Below are 18,667 nucleotides of genomic sequence, written 5' to 3' on the forward strand. Positions count from 1 at the left end.
AGTCATATACTCACCAAAGCTTTCAGTCACAATAGATGGAGAAATTAAGGTATTCCATGATGAACCAAATTTAAGCAGCAGTATCTATCTATAACCCAGCCATGTAGAAGGCACTGGAAAGAAAGCTGTAACTTAAACAGGTTAACCACACCAAACAAAACACAGAAAATAAATACTCCCAGATCAGCAGGTCATAAGAGGAGAAACACACACACACACACACCCCCACACACACACCATGCAAGAAGAAAATAACAGGAACCACTAAACACTGGTCATTGATATCTCTCAGCATCAGTTGTCTCAATTCCCCAATAAAAGATACATACTAACAGAATGTACGGATACTAAAACATGATCCATTTTTGTGCTGTGTCCAAACCACATAAAGACTCAACAAAGAAAGATAATTAGGGTGCTGGAGCCACTGTCAGTGAGCCCAGGCCACACTGTTGCTGCTTGCCCATCGTCCCCTATCATGCACTAGCGGTCTCAAAAGATTCAAAGTCCAATATGGCAACCCTCAAGGACCAGCTGATTGTGGATCTTCTTAAGGAAGAATAGGTCCCCTATAACAAGATTACAGTTGCTTGGGTTGGCATGGCTTGTGCCATCAGTATCTTGAAGGACTTGTCAAATGAGCTTACCCTTGTTGACATCATGGAAGACAAGCTAAAGGGCGAGATGGTGGATCTCCAGCATGGCAGCCTCTTCCTTAAAACACCAAAAATTGTCTCCAGCAAAGACTATTGTGTAACAGAAAACTCCAAGCTGGCCATCATCACAGTGGGGGGAGGGGCATGAGCGAGAGGGAGAGAGCAAACTCAATCCAGTCCAGCGAAATGTGAACATCTTCAGTTCATCATTCCGAACATTGTGAAGCACAGTCCACACTGCAAGCTGCTTGTCTCAAATCCAGTGGATATCTTGACCTACATGGCTTGGAAAATCAGTGGCTTTCCCAAAAGATGAGTTATTAGAAGTGGTTGCCATCTGGATTCTGTTACCTGATGGGAGAAAGGTTGGAGTCCACCCACTGAGCTGTCACTGGTGGGTCCTTGAAAAACATGGCGACTCTAGTGTGCCTGTGTGGAATGGTGTTGAATGTTACCAGTGTCTTCCTGAAGTCTCTGAACCCAGAACTGATGCAGATAAGGAGCAGTGGAAGGATGTTCACAAGCAGGTGGTTGACAGTGCATATGAAGTGATCAAGCTGAAAGGTTACATACACATTCTGGGCCATTGACCTCTCTATGGCAGTCTTGGTTGAGAGCATAATGAAGAACTTAAGTGGGTACATCCCATTTTTTATCATGATTAAGGGTCTCTATGAAAACAATGATGATGTCTTCCTCAGTGTCCCATATATCGTAGGACAAAATGGAATCTCGGGTGTTGTGAAGGTGACACTGACTCCTGAGGAAGAGGCCGCCGAAGAAGAGTGCATATACCCTCTGGGGAATCTAGAAGGAGCTGCAGTTCTAAAGTCTTCCTAGTGTTCTAGCATTTCACTGTCCAGGCTGCAGCAGGGTTTCTATGGAGACCACACACTTCTCATCTGAGCTGTGGTTAGTACAACGGTGTTGAGAGAAAATATCAGTTCCCACAGCTCTACCCTGCTCCTAAGTGGTACTTGTGTAGTGGTAACCTGGTTAGTGTAACAGACCCACTGTCTCTAAGACACACTGACAACTGTGTGCAGGCTTCAGTTATCCTGTTAGCCTGCTGCATTGCTGTGCTGTGCAACCTCACCAAACATGCCTAGGCCAACGAGTTCCCTGTTATTGATAACCTGGCTCCAGAATGTAAGTCCATTATGCATATCTTGTGCATAAATGTTCTACAGGATATTTTATGTATTATTATGTGCCTGTAGTGTACATTGAAATATTATGTGAAATGTGAGATCTGCATATGGATGACGCAACCAACCACTCAAGTGTCATGCCAATGAAAACACCAAATAAACCTTGAATAGTGAAAAAAAAAAGAAAGACAATTAAGACTGATTTCTCTTATACACATATACTCAATAAAATACATGCAAACCCAATCCAAGAACACATCAGAAATATCATCCACTGTAATTAAGTAGGCTTCATCTCAGATAAGCAGAGATGGTTCAATGTATGAAAATCAGTAAATGTTATTCTCGATGTAAACAAACTAAAAGGAAAAAAAAAACATGATCATCTCATTGGATGTTAAAAAATAAAGGCCTTTGACGAAATCTAACACTCTTTTATTATAAAAGTCCTTCAGAGATTAGGGATACCAGGGATATACTTCAGCATAGTAAAACGAGTTTGCAACAAATCCATAGCCAGCATCAGCTTAAATAGAGAGGAACTCAAAGCATTTCCACTAAAATAAGGAACAAGACAAGGTTGTCCAATCTCTCCCTATCTATCAATATACTACTTGAAGTTTTATCTAGAGCAATAAGACAACTGAAGGAGATTAAGCAGATACAAATTGGAAAGGAAGAAGTCAAAGTATTGTTTGCAGATGGTATCCTAAGTATATGTACTTGATCTTAAAAATTCCACTGGGAAACTCTGTAAAGCTGATAAACACTTTCAGCAAAGTAGCAAGATATAAAATTAACTCACCCAAATCAGAAGCCCTGCTATACATAATCAACAAACAGACTGTGAAGGGAAATAATAACTTTCACAATAGCCTCAGAATGTAAAATATCTTATAGTAACTATTACCAAACAAGTAAAAGATTTATATGATATAAACTTTTAAAATACGTAAGAAAGAAATTGAACAAAATACAAAATGAGAAAGATTCCCCCATGCTCATGGATCAGTATGATTAATATAATAAAAATAGCCATCCTGCCAAAAAGCATTCTACAGATTAAATGCAAGTCCCTTCAAAATTCCTATATAAGCCTTCACATATCTTGAAAGGACCATTTTCAGCTTTATGTGGTGAAACACACACACACACACACACACACAACCCACAGGATACCTAAAACAATCCTGAATAATCAAAGAACTGCTAGAGATATCATCACCAATCTCCAATTCTGCTACAGAGTTTTATAAATACAAACAATATTGCATTCTTGAAAGGCAGACTCATTGATCAATAGAATTGAATTGAAGATCCAGACACAAATGCATACCCCTATAGACACACACCTGATTTTTTATTAAAGAATCAGAAATGCACACTGGGGAAAAGATAGCAACTTCAACATGAACTTGATGTCTGCCTATAGAAGAATGCAAATAGATTCATAATTATCACCCTGCACAAAACTCAAGTCCAAATGGATCAAAGTCCTCAACATAAAACCAGATACACTGAACCTGTCTGAAGAGAAACTGAGGCATAGCCTTGAACTCATTGGCACAGGTAAAGTTTTTCTGAACAGAATATAGTTAACATAGGCATTATGCACAACAATTAATAAATGGGACTTCATGGAACTGAAAAGCTTTGGCATTTCACAGTCATTCAAATAAAATGGTAGCATACTAATTACATATCCAATAAACAGCTAATACCCAAAATATGTAAAGAACTAAAAACTAGATATCAATAAAAAACCAATTAAAATTGGGGTACAGATTTAAACAGGATTATAAATAGAGGAAACTCAGATGGCAGAGAAACACTTAAATGTTCAACATCTTTAGTCATCAGGGAAATGAAAATAAACACTACTTTGAGATTTCATCTTACACTAGTCTAAATCAATAGCACAAGTGACAGCTCATGCTGGTGAGGGTGCGTAGTAAGGGGAACACTCCTGCACTGCTGGTGGGATTGCAAACATGTACAGTTAGTATTGAAATCAGTGTGGTGATTCCATAGAAATATGAGAATCATTTGCTTCAAGATCTAGCTATAACACTTTTGGGCATATACCCAAAGGATAGCACAAAGACACTTGATAGACTGTGTTCATTTCTGTTCTGCTGTTCTATTCATAACAGTCTGAAGTTGGAAACAACCTAGGTGTCCTTCAACAGAACAATGGACAAAGAGTGTATGGTACATTTACACATTGAACTATTACTCAAATGTTAAAGACAATAAAATCCATGAAAGTTACAGATAAATAAATGAAATTAGGAAAAAGAATCATTGTAAGGTAACCCATATCAAGAAATGCAAAAATGGTATGTATTCACTTATATGTTGTTATTAGCTGTTGTGCCACTGATAAACTAACTATAATCTATAGACCCACAGAGTGTGGAACTGCGTGGTTGCAAATAGATTTCCCTAGGAAAGGGAAATAGATATTTATGGATGAATTGGGGGATTAAAAGTGACGAATCAAGTGGAGATGGTGAGTGAAGAGGGAGAAGAGAGAGACTCTGTAGGAGAGACAGCTAAATTTAAGGGCTATTTAGGGGGTTATATGGAAATCTAATAAAACAGAAGCTTTCTAAAGTATATACATATATGGAGGAATTACAAATGAAATTTCCAAATAATGGGGGAGACAATGTCCCCAATTAGACATCTGTAGTCACCATATGAAGCTTCTAATACTGGGACTGGGTTATATCTAATTCAGTTATTGACCAAAGGAATCTCACTGTAGTCTCCCAACAACACAGGCTGTTGCCATGACTATAGTTTGATCTCCCTAAATTGACATTAAGGCTGTATTGCTGAAAACATCCACATAACAAATCTAGTTTTTAGTTCTTTATATATTATGAAGCATAGAGAAGTCAAGCTGGTAAGCTACATAGAGCCTTCACTCCTACATTCTAGCATCTTCGGTACAGAAAAGTACACTGTGGACTACCCAAAACAAAAACAAAAACAATAAAAAAGTAAATACCAAACCAGCCATAAACACTTTCACTCTTTCATCCTCAAGGTTGTCCTACCTGCAAGATATGCTAGGGTAATAGTAGCACAAAGCTTGTGGGAGATATAACCAATATCTGACTTGAATTAAGACCCACTCCGTGGGGTGTGGAACCATACCAGACACTGACAGGTAAAACCAAATGATACTGTTCTTTGAAAAGAAAATGTCTTAGGGTTTCTATTCCTGCACAAACAAAATGACCAAGAAGCAAGTTGGGGAGGAAAGGGTTTATTCGGCTTACACTTCCATACTACTGTTCATCACCAAGAAAGTCAGGACTGGAACTCAAGCAGGTCAGAAAGCAGGAGCTGATACAGAAGCCATGGAGGCATGTTTCTTACTGGCTTGCTTCCCCTGGCTTGCTCATCTTGCTCTCTTATAGAACCCAAGACTACCAGCCCAGAGATGGTCCCACCCACAAGGGGCCCTCCCCCCTTGATCACTAATTGAGAAAATGCCTTACAGTTGGATCTCATGGAGGCATTTCCTCAACTGAAGCTCCTTTCTCTGTGATAACTCCAGCTATGTCAAGTTGACACAAAATTAGCCAGTACAGAAAACAAACATAAAACAACAAAACCCATAGAAATAAAATGACTTCTAGTGACATTCTGCTGTAATAGAGTATAGCAGTGCCCTTTTTAGCCATCTTCAGAGATGTTTCCTCCTGAAGAATATAGGAATAAACACAGAGACACACAGTCAGACATTGTGCACACACATGCTTATACACAGAGACCTTTGAAGACCCAGTCCTAAATGAGATGTCTCTATCAGATTCATCCATCAAGGCTTAGAGAATCCTGTGGAAGAGGAGATAAGAGGAAAAAGAGTGTAAGAGCCAGAAGGGATAGAGGATACCATGAAAACAAGGCACCCCTAAATCAACATGAGAAGAACTCATAAATTCAGATACTGAAGCAGCATTCTACATGGGTCTGTACCAGATGGAGAACTAGAACTGAGAAGTAGAAAGTTGTACCCATTCCTAACCCACAAGCTATTTCCAACTGATAGCCACTTACAAAAAAAAAATTAGTTTCCTTCAAGGGCAGATACTAGTAGGAGGAGATCAGGGATGCAGTAATATATACATATATTTTTCATATATATATATATATATATATATATATATATATATATATATATATATATATATATATATCAAAATGTCACAATCAAGCATCCTAATCTGTAAGCTAGTGAGAAGTCTGCTTATCATTTGTCTGTTTATTAACAATAATCAACTTTATTCAAAATTTATAAATACTAAAATAAGTAAAAATTTTCTTTTAATACTGAGAACTTTAATTACTTTAGCTCTGAGTTTGATTCATATTTTATTTATGCAACTTTTCTTACTGTTTGGTTAATTGCTTACTAAATCTTACTAATATTCTTAATATTTAAGTAGTTATTTATTTAATTTTAATGATGAAACACATAGATAAATCTGTGGTGTGTGTGTGTGTGTGTTTTGTAAGAAATTAAGTCCTCTCTTACTGCAGCTTTCAATGTCCAAAAATGCCAAATTATTCCACTTGGGAAAAAATTCTTTGTAGCTTATGATTTCTGATGATTTATGTGAAGGCCACTGCTCCTTGACATATAATCCTACTTGTCATTCTCTAACATTCTAGGATCACTTGCCTTTAAGCAGATTAATACAATTGGGCTGTATTGAGAACTATATGAGATATTAAAGATCTTAATTGACAATATTTCTACCTGAGAAGACCAGTCACATTTTCTTGTTTCCTTTGTTGAAAGTATGTGTTGCAAATACTCTGAAATACTTGTTTCTTTACCCACATGAAAGTTGCTAGGAAAGTGTACTTTGTATCTCCAAAGATTCTTGAATTCTTGAATAAAAGAAGCTATCTAAATGCCAGATTTTACATATATTGATTGCTTAGTACAGTGTACTTTGTGTGCATCCTGTCCAACATAATTTTCTCACTAAAAAACCTTGCCCTCTTGCCTGCTGAGAGTTTCCTTTCCCTACTTCATGTTGGCTTCTCTCCCTTCTCTGTCCATGCTGTGATAAAAATCACTATGGTTACAGCCAAAGTCTAACCTTTTAAGTATATAAGTATTTTCTTCTATCTATGATAAAATATCACTGATTAGAAATCTAAAGAGTGTCGGGGAAGATAAGTATTATAAATAACTCCCTAAAAATGTGAAGGAAGAAATACATAAATAACTCCCTGAAAATGTGACACATACCAGTAAAAAGAAAAAGCAACTCCTTGAATTAATGCCATCATGATGGGGCACCTTCATGAAGCTTAATGTATAGAAGAAGCTCTTTCAGAACCGCTGGACAGATGTGTACTTGGAATTGCCATTGCTGGTAGAACTGCTGTTATTAACGGCATCTCAAAACTCAGAATCACTTTTTATCTCTTTACCATAATTTCTACATGGTAAAATTAAGTATACAATAGAAAATAATGAATTTATTAATAAAGTCTTCAGGTTGAGAAATTTCAAGCTGAAAGGTGGTCCATTATAGTTTTAGAGGCTCTAAGTCCTGAATATCTTAGAGAAAAAAAAAAAGCTTTTCCAGACATTTAGACACTTTTAGTGAATTGTGAGGTCCTTGAACTATTGTTGAATCTATAATTTTTCAGTAGGCTGAAAAACCACCAAGAAAATGACTGAGAAGACTTTTAATGCATTGGCATATAGTTTCTAAAGTTCAAGTGGTAAACAAATAAAGGATGGAAATGTCATTCTGGTTTCTAAAAATACCATAATTTCTTTACGAGATTCCTCTTATCAGGAAACTTCCGCCCTTAGGACTTTTTGACATCTAATTTGTTGAACTGTTTATAAAACACAGAAATGTGAAGATGCATTAGATGTTGTTTACAAAATATTCATGGACAAGACTAGCAAAAAATATACTTTGGAGTTATAATTGAAGTTTTAACTGTTGATTGTACAGACTGTCCCAGAATAGGAATAATTCAATTAGTGCCTTCTCACAATAGTAGCAAAAATTTGCCCACAGAATCGTTATAATATTTTTATTTCCAACATTGCATTCAGTTAATTACATGAGAAAGTTCAACCCTGTATTATGAAACAGGGTTTATATTAGGTGATTTTTGTCTACCAGTAGGTTGGACATTCTGAACAGGTTTAAGGCAGGCTTTGCCTTGGTATGTTACCTGTATTATGTTATGCTTGGTAGGTTATCTGTATTAAATGGTTGACTTACAATATTCTCAGTTAATAATGAATCTATTAGGGGTAAAATCCTGTCACAAATAGAATAACATCTGTGTTCTAACAGTATCAGGTTTTTGTGGGGAGGGGTCATTCTTAGTAAAAATTGACAGACTGTTTGTTGTCTGTTAAGACAGAGTAGCTTATTGTTGACCAAGTAATCAGTATTCTCTATGTATTCATGGAACTACATACTCTACTACATAATTCATGTAGACTATACCCATATTATTTGCTGTGGCCCATAGAATATAGCTGAATAAATGTGAACACAGGCTAAAATTATTTCCACACAGTTGACATGCTACATGTACCTACACCTCTGTCATGAAACACTTGTTTTAACTAGTTGTTTGGTTCAAAGAGGGCAACATTTATGTAAAGCACATTTGAATCCAAGATTTGGATTTGAGTTAAGCCAGAACTTAGTCTAGAATGGTTGATATCTAGTCTATCAAACGGCATAACAAAGAGATAAATGCCTTGTGATGTATTTCAGGAAACTGTGGAGCAATTTTGTTATGAAGGAAAAGCTGATTGATATACACAAAACCTTGAGCTTTTAACATTTTTTAACTTTAACAATTTCAACTCTTTACACATGCTTATTAAGCTGAGAAATTTGAATTCTGATGTAGCATAAAATCAAAATTTAGTTAAGTATGTAGCACTTCCTTCTCATTTCTTCTTAATTGTACATATATTTTATGAGAGAGATGAATGTTATAAGGTGGTATTTAATAATTACTTTCTTGTTAATATTCAGGGTTTAAGCCGGGCGTGGTGGCGCACGCCTTTAATCCCAGCACTCCGGAGGCAGAGGCAGGCGGATTTCTGAGTTTGAGGCCAGCCTGGTCTACAAAGTGAGTTCCAGGACAGCCAGGGCTACACAGAGAAACCCTGTCTCGAAAAACTAAAAAAAAAAAAAAAAAATATTCAGGGTTTACCATACATTTAACCTTAGAGCAAAGAATAAGAGCTTTACCTTACTTAACTTTGTCCACTTTCTATTATATGGCAGCATATTAGAATAACTTACTGCATGACTTTTCTTCATTAATATAGTGATGAAGTATATATAAATCTATATAAATGAGGTATATATCTATATATCTATATCTGTATATCTGTATCTATATCTATCTATCATCTATCTACCTATCTATCAATCTATCAATCAATCAATCTATCTATCTATCTATCTATCTATCTATCTATCTATCTATCTATCTATCTATCTATAAAACAAAGGGAGATCGTTGAGTGTTTCAAACTGAGTCACAAAATAGAATCACTTGAGGTTCCTGCAGTAAGTGGATATGAAGAGCAAGGCAACAAGAACATTTTTCCAAGTTAAGCCTTACTCCTGATGTGTTTATCATTCTTTTCAGCCTTCCAGTATCCTCTGTAGAACTGGATTAGTGACCATACATTCGTTAGTTAATTTTTATTGTTAATACTTTTATTCATCTCTCAATTTTAACATATAGTTTTGCTGAGTTAATAGTCTGGATTAGCATCTGTGGTCTTTCAAAACTTAGAAAACATCTTTCCAAGTTTTTCTGGTTTTAAATGCTTCTGTTGAACAATCAAGTGCTATTCGGATGGGCCTGACTTTATAGTAGTTGATACTATCTTTTTTATAGCCTTTAGGTTTCAATTATAACATATTGTTGGAAGTTTCTTTTCTTGTATTTTCTATTTTGGTGTTCCATAAGCCCAGCTAGGCATCACTTTTTTCTAGATTTATGATTGTATTAGAAACATTTTACATGTTTTGGGTATGGTATTCTCCTTGCCTTATGCCTGTAATTCAAGGTTTGGTCTTTTTGTGATGTCCTAGGGATTTCCCGTGTTCCACTCATACACTTTTTAAAGTTTATGATTGACCTTTACTGAATGATATAGCTCCTCTATGTTACCTTCCAGCCCAGATATTGTTTTCCATAGGCGCTATTCTTTTGCTGAGGTTTTCCATTGAGATTTTAGTTCCTCATTTTGTTAATTCTTTTATAATTTCTTAAAATATGTTTTGATCATATTTACCACCATACCTCAATTCTTCTAGATCTGCCCCTCCTACTTTATCTTACCTTATCCAACTAGCGTTGTCTCCTCCCCCTCCTCTTCCTCTTCCTCCTCCCCCTCCTCTCCTCCTTCTTCTCCTTCTTTTCCTTTTTCTCCTTTGCCATCTTCCCCCCTTTCTCCTCCTCTTCCTCCTCCTCCTCCCTCTCCCCCTCCCCCTCTTCCTCTTTCAAGTACAATTTGTACTGCACACACATATACTCTTGGATGTGTGGTTTTCCACTGTAGCATGGTAGATATAACAGTTGGCCACACAGTTTAAAAGACTGAATTACCTTCTCCCATCACCTATTGCCAATAATCTTAGAGGCCAGTGATGAGCCCTGTCAGTATCCCTGATGCTGGTAACAGGACAAGTAAGACAAAGACTGCTATGTAGTTATCGAATGTACCAATATGCAAGTCACTAGTGATGCTAAAATAGCTGTCTTGGTGAAGGTAAAAGAGGGAGAGGGAACATAAGCATGAAAAAACAATTACCAGTGCTTATAAAGAACACTTCCAACAAAAGTTGTTTTCTAAAATTCTGTTATAATTTAGAGCATAATATCATATTTAATATCTATTTTTATGAGTTTACAGTTATTTCTTGTTACTTGTTTCAGTTGTGCTTTATGTATACTATGCTTTGATGTAAAATTGATTTCTTGGGTTTTTTTTCTTTTTAACTTAAAAATAGAGCAGATGTTCTGAGAAGGTGCAGGCAGTGTTCAGAAAAGCAGCCTGTTGGATGGATTCAAGGATTTGCGATATGGATTATGTGACCAGAAAAAGATATTTCAGTAGCTTTGTTTTTTCCTTTTAAGTGATGAGAAATAAACCAGAACCATGGAATTCTTATTTTAAAAATATATTTATGCACATACATATATATGCATGCAAAAGTATATTATTTTAAATAAGCTTATATAATAATGTGTTCTCCTACAATCTTTTCAAACATCCTTAGTGTTATTGATCCCTTGTTTACTCTTATCCTCCTGTATCACATTCTCCTTGCACTCCCCAATTGAAGTTCCCTAATTATTTCCATTACTCCTTCATAGCACTTGTACCCACTATCTCCCTCTCTGAAGTTTCTTTTTCACCCCTTTGAGTCTTCTTTTACTTTTCAGTAGTTTCTTTGAATTCTTCAGGCTATATATTCAAATCTAAAGATGATTTTCCTTGAGAGTGGCTAAGAATTTAAGGATTTTAAAGAGAATTGTGTATGTTCAGTAAAGCATCTTTACAATTTAATGCAAGATACTAAAATGATAAATATGGTACCTGTTTTACCACAACAATGGAAGCAAGAACATTAGGGCTTTGCAAACAGGGAGACAATGTGTAGTTAGAGACCATGATTCTGCCAGGAAACTTCTCTGAACAAAGATTTTTTTTTCTCTTTCTCTCAGCAAACTCCATAGACCAGATATATGAGAAAGTAGCTTCTAGTTCCTTCTATGAGATGAGTGATATCAAGGTAATTGCCATTGAAGCATAGAAAATTGACTTGTTTGGAAGTGTTGGCAAGAGTACCTAAAATGATTCTTCAGGGAGCTTAAATTCACCGGATAAGTGTGTGGCTCTGATCTGGGAAAAGAAGAAAGAAGGATGTAGTTTTGGTTGTATGATACCTTAGTGTTAATGGTTATTAATCATCAGTTTGACAGAATCTAAAAGCACATGGGAATGGGTATAGAGAATCATTTTAATTGTATTAAATGAGGCAGAAAGAAACATCTACAATAAATGGCATAATTCCTTGGCTGGGATCCTAGATTGTATAAAGCAAAATGGAGCTGGGCAGCAGCATTTATTTATCACTCTATTCATGATTCTGGATGCATTGTGACTAGCTGCCCCAAGTTCCTTCTATCTTGATTTTTCCACCATTATGGACTGAGCCCTTGAATTGTGAGCCAAAGTAAATATTTCTCTCTTAAGTCACTTTCTTTACTATATCTAACTACAGTAACAAAAAGATAGATAAAAATTGGTACCAAGAAGAGGGCCATTGTTGTGATAAACCTGATCATGTGGTTCTTAGGCTCTGGTTTGTGGCTGAAATATGAAAGAATCTGAAACATTGTTTTTGGAAATGTCCTTGAATCCTCTAGTTAGAATATAATGGGCCATTCTTGTCAGAACCTGGAAGAAAAGTATGCTGTGAGACATGGAGACAGTAGGGGCCCAGCTCATGAAGTTTCACAGAAAAACAAGATCTTGGTTGGGAAAGTGATCTAAAAGCCATCCATACTTAATTTTGACCAAGAATCTGGCTTCATTTTGCTCTTGTCCTGATAACTTGGATGATATTGACTATAAAAATAATAATATATTTGGTGCAGAAAAGGTGTGTGAACAAGATGACTGTTCTGGATAAAAAGTTCACAGACAACAAAGACGCTGTAACTGTTGAGAGGTTAGCACCATGAAAGAGAACCTAATACTCTGCACTGGGAAAATAGGAAATGTGTCTTGAGGGCAAGATCATATTCAGTAAAGGTTTTCAATGGTAAGGATGCAAATTTATGTGAAGGGAGAAAGCCTGAATTAAGAATTCAGCTGAGGGTATTCCTTGACCCTCAAAGGCAGGGCCTATACTTTCTGAGTACCCAAGGAGCTGAAGGGGTTTGCAGCCCCATAGGAGGAACAATGATATGAACAAACCAGTACCCCCAGAGCTCCCTGGGACTAAACCACCAATCAAACAAAACACATGGTGGGACTCATGGCTCTAGTTGCATATGTAGCAGAGGATGACCTAGTCGCTCAACAATGGGAGGAGAGGCCCTTTGTCCAGTGAAGGTTCTATGCCCCAGTACAGGGGAATGCCAGGGCCAGGAAGCAGGACTGGGTTGGTTGGGGAGCAGGGGGAGGGGGGAGGGGATAGGGGACTTTTGAAGGGGAAATTAGGAAAGGGTATAACATTTGAAATGTAAATAAAGAAAATATCTAATAAAAAAAAGAAAGAAATCCAGACTAGACACAGGTTACCACATGGCTGATCGATGGCATTATGCTAAGTGAAATAATCCAGGACAAATAAGGACAAATTCTGTATGACTCCACGTGCATGAGGTTCCTAAAACTGTCATACTCAGAGAGAACGAGATTGCAACAGTGGTTGCTAAGGGTTTAGGGAGGGGAAATGGGGAGTTATTTAACAGGAACAGAGTTTCAGCTCTGCAAGATGAAAATAACTGAGATTGGCTGTTCCATAGTATGAGTGTGGTCTCTGGTACCATAGATGACATTGAGATGGAGTCAGAAAGACAGACAAGACAATACATTTGTGATTCATGCATCTTAGTGTGTATATAGCTCTATAAGGAAGGAGACTGCTGAGAGCTAATAGAGAAGGAGGATATGAGGGTAAATATGGTCAAAGTTAATGATATACTTGAAAGAAATTGCCTTTATTAAACCCAATATTGCATTGAATAAATAATAACGTTATTTAAAGAAATAGAGATATTGTACTTTCTGGTTCAGTACCTAGAAGCTGATGCAACTGTGATACAAGGGCTAACACTTCTTGACAGTATTATCCAGATAGTACTGGGTTTGCAAGCATGGAATATGGTAGACTAAGGTGGCATTGAGTTTTAGAGAGGACCTATTGCCAATGTCTCTAAAGAGAGGCTCTGAGAGACCTTTGCATGAAATTGTGAAGATGAAACTCCAATTTCAGTGGAGACCCCAGAATACTATAGATATGAGGACCATGGGGGCCCACCAGGTAAAATTAGGAATAGATTGGTACTGTATGAAACATCCCCAAGGATGTTGAAGTCATACAGTAGGAGAGCAGGGCTCAAGATCAAAATGAAGACTGTAAGGAGCTACCTGAAATATCCATGTGACTATAAGAAGGAGATATAGATTAAGTATAGCTAGATTATAAATTTTTTATAGCATCCAGATGTGGTGGTACACACCTTTAATCCCAGCACTCTGCGGGGAGATGCAGGCAGATATCTGAGTTCTTGTTGAGCAAGCTTCACGACAGCCACTACACAGAAAAACCTTGTGAAAAAAAAGGATAGCAGAAACATTTCCCTGGGAGAATGATGAGAATAATGGTTGTCAAAGCAATGGGAAACAAGAGGAAGCTACAGGTATTCAAATGTTACTTAACACAGTTCTTTCTTTCAAATCACTTTTAGGAAATCAGGGAGGTTAATGCATAAAGTTATATGAGAAGAGAAATCATAATAAGAGCATGCATTGAATGCTATAATGCTACAAAAAGTATCTCTCAAATGTAGTACTTTTAAAGGATACCTGGAATATGTTATGTGTGTGTATGATAAAATAGCCCAATCCATTTGAAGGATGTTATAAGTAGTAAAATCTTGGAAGAACCAGATTTTAGCTGATTAAAGACTTCTAATTCTAGAAATACAGTGGAGTATTAAATAGTATTTCCTACATGTGAAATATTGTAAAATTAAAGCAAAAGTTGGCTGAATAAAAAATTGTAAGTACTGACACAAAATAGAAATTTCTTTTGTGCGAGAGTTGAGGCTATTTTGAAAATTTTTGAGTCACAGCAGTTCTAGTTAATGTTTAAAAACTGGCTCTTCATTTTAAGAAACCTTGATCTGCCATGCTCCCTGATTTCCGTGGTACAAACAGTTCCATTGTGACTGCAAGTTATCAACACCATGTCACAAAATGTGATGTTCGAAGGACATGCACACAATAAGTAGCAAACTTGTGTGAGTTAATTCTTGCACAGCACTGAATCAAAATTACAGAAATAAAAGTTTGGATAAGGATTACAGGACAATAATTGCTTGGTGTTGGGAAATTCTAGTGAAAACTAAAGAAGCTTTGTTGACTTAAAGGGTTTCCTTTTGAGGGCAGCCATCAAGGGTGTTAAGAGATGAAGTTGGGTGGATCAAATCTCCTTGACACAAGGCAGGTTCGGTTAAATTAAGTTGTTTTCCCAGGATTGTTAATCAAACACTGATGGAGTTTCATTTTGTTGTCTCTCAAGAAATTTTTACCTACTATGAAGAAGCAATTACATTTTGATAGCATAAACAAGAATTTGGAAACAATGAAGGAACTACAAACCAAGTTTATTGACTATCAGCAGGCAAACTAGAATTGTATATAAATAATGCAGGCTTCGGGGATTGTTGATGGCTGACATCTAACTCAGAGGCATTGTTTAGATTCAGTGGCACAGTGTCTACAGAACACTTTTTAAAAAAACATAGAAACTCATCACATATGAGATCTGTATCCCTGGGGAATACTTTACCTCTTTTGGAAGATTGGCATTCTTAAGAAAATATCTGATAATTTCACTAGGGAAACAGGTATGTTAATATCTACCTCTCTATGCATTCCTGAAAATCCAGTCTCCTAATCTCACCTGCTGCAGCTTTCCAACCTCTCTGTCCCCTTTTCCAATGCATCACATAGATCTTCTCCTCAAAACTTCATTCTGTGTATTCATTGCTTTATCCCAGACCAAACTCCCATCAGGCATTCTCTGGGAAAGCCACAGGCCACTAAGGCTGGAGAAGCAGCTAGGCTAACTGCTTTGCCACTTTGTAAATTAGGAACTTTGCCATTGAGACAGGATGACTCCAGGACAGGCTTCAAATTGACAGTTCAGGAGACTAGGCCTAAATCTCTGTTTCCAAGAACTGGGCAAATCCAGGCAAATCCAGGCAAGTCTAGGCCTCAGAAGCATTCCCACCAGTGGCCTGAGGCAGGGATGATATCAGTAGCAGCTTTCAGACTTCTTCAGCAACAGTTTCTACACTTCCCCAACAACAGTTTCCAGCCCCCCGATCCCCAGGCCATATCAATGGTTCTGGAATGTCTCTAGAGATAGATCCAAGAATACAGGTCACCTATCCCTCCCTGGAATTCCCCTAATGTGTTTTAAATCTGCCCTTTGAATTTACTTGGGTATCTCCATCTTAAAATATGAGACCTCAGCATTCTAGACTTCTACAGAATAAACTTCTCTTTGCTTTTGCATACTATTTGAGTCTGGGGTATCATTCTTTGGCAAATCATGGACTCTTACAGCCACTTCTTCAAGTCCTCTAAGTCCAATCCCCAGTCTCAACCACAGCTCTGCAGCAAAACACCAGCTGCTGCCTCTCCTCACTTTTTGTCCCCATTCCCAGGGGACTAAAGAACACCCTCATTTTTTTCTCCCCCAGCTATCCCCACCCCTAACCCATCACATTTCTTAAGTATCAGCTTCTATTTGCCTAGAAACACTATTTACCTGGAACCCTCAATGGCCATACTTATCAGAATCCCACAGAAATTCACAGTGAAAAAAGACATCTTCAATATATAATGCTGGTCAAACTTGACATCTGCATATAGAAGAATGCAAATAGATGTATAGTTATCACCCTTTTCAAAACTCAAGTCCAGATGGAGCAAAGACCTCAACGTAAAACCAGATAAACTGAACCTGATAATAAAGTAGCTCATTGGCACACACACAAAAATAGCCTTTCTGAATAGAATACAGTTAGCATGGGTATTATGCTCAACAACTAATTAATGGGACCTCTTGAAACTGAAAAAGCTTTCAAATGGCAAAGGGCACTGTCATTTGTACAAGCAGAAGCCTACAGGATGAAAAAAGATTCCTCCCAAATACACATCTGATAGAGAGGTAATATACAAAATAGTCAAAGAACTCCAACCCCCCCCCACAAAAGCCTACACATCAAAAAACAAATAGCTCCATTAAAAATGGGGTACAGACTTAAACAGATCTCAAAAGAGACTGAAATGGCCAAGAAACACTTAAATGTTCAACATCCTTATCCATCAAGGAAATGCAAATCAAAACAACTTTGGAATTCCATCTTGTACCTGTCAGAATAGCTACAATCAGAAACATAGATGCTAGCAAGGATATGGAACAAGAGGAACACTCACTCCTCCATTGCTGATGCAAGTACAAGCTAGCCACATTGGAAATAAATATGGTGGTTCCTCAGAAAAATTGGAAATAGTTCTATCCGAAGACTCATTTATACCACTTTTGGAATATGCTCAAATGATTCTTCATCCTACCACAAGGACACTTGCTCATCCATGTTCATCGCTGCTCTATTCAGAACTTGGAAACAACCTTAATATCTCTTAACAGAAGACTGGATAAAGAAAATGTGGTACATTTACATCATGATGTATTACTCAGCTATTAAAAAATTGACATCATGAAAGTTGTGAGAAAATCTATTGAACCTGAAAATATCATTCTGAGTGAGGTATTTTAGACTCAGAAAGACAAATATAGTATGTATTCTCTTATATGTGGATATTAGATGTTAAATTAATAATAACCAAGCTACATTTCTGTAGAATAACAACAATTAGTCATAGAGTAAGGGACTAGGGAGACAGAAAGATCTCCCCAGGAAAGGAAAATAGAATAGATATAGATAGATAAGGAGGACTGGAATGGGAAGATCAAGCAGGGGATGGGGGAGAGGCCAAGGGAAGGGATAGGAGAGAGACTGCTACAATTAAGGGGTATTTCAGGAATAGTGTGGAAACCTAATACAGTATAAACTTCATAAAATATATGTATATGCACACACATGTATGTATGTATATATATATATATATATACATGTGTGTGCATATACATATATTTAATATATATACACAGTATAAACTTCATAAAATATATGTATGCATGACTGTGTGTATGTATGTACATATAAAGTTGATCTGAGTGAAATCACCAAATAATGGGAGAGACAGGGTCTCAACTAGATATCTCTGCTCACCAAATGATGCTTCATGTACTAGGACTGGGTTACATCTAATTGAGTTGTTCTCCAAAGGAGTCCAATGGAAACCCTCTAAAGAACCAAGCTGTTGCCAGACTATAGGTTGCTCTCCACAAACTAATGACAAAGCCTCATTACTGAAGACAACATCTACACAACTCATTGAACACAGAGAAGTTGAGCCGGTATCTACACAGAGGCTTCATCCCTATATCCTAATGACCTTGGTATAGGGAGGCAGTATGAATGCTCTCAAAAGAGAAACATAAACATAAACCCAGCCCCCCCCCCCATCTGGAGGAGATAAAGAAAAGGAATAATTTCGTATTGATACAATTTCATGTACTGAGGTAAGCTGATACCTTGTGATAACCTCAGAAAAGATATAAAAATATTTATTTCTTTTGTGGCTTCTAGTTACTATTCTTTAGACTCATTAAAGGTCACCATCTCTAAGCACAGATTGATTCTTTTTAGATTATTTTTAGAAATTTACCATTTTCAAATATGCAACAAAATGTAATTGCATGGAAATTCACCCAATCTAATCATTAAATGTTGTATGCCTGTGTCAAAATACCACACTATACCCTATAAGTACACAAAATTAAAATAATAACTAAAATTGTCCATATGAAACAAAACAAAATATAAGCACCATGTTTCCACTTCAGGTTATTGCAATGTAGCATTCTAACATTTTGGGGA

General features: G+C 36.9%; 1 pseudogene; it reads left to right on the forward strand.

Moving 5' to 3' along the window:
• Positions 1 to 495: 495 nt before the first annotated feature.
• On the forward strand, positions 496 to 1,485 carry LOC110287011 (L-lactate dehydrogenase A chain pseudogene; annotated as a pseudogene).
• Positions 1,486 to 18,667: the final 17,182 nt, after the last annotated feature.

This window comes from Mus caroli, unplaced genomic scaffold (assembly GCF_978045245.1).
Source record: "Mus caroli unplaced genomic scaffold, Mus_caroli_1 scaffold_5, whole genome shotgun sequence".
NCBI lineage: Eukaryota > Metazoa > Chordata > Mammalia > Rodentia > Muridae > Mus > Mus caroli.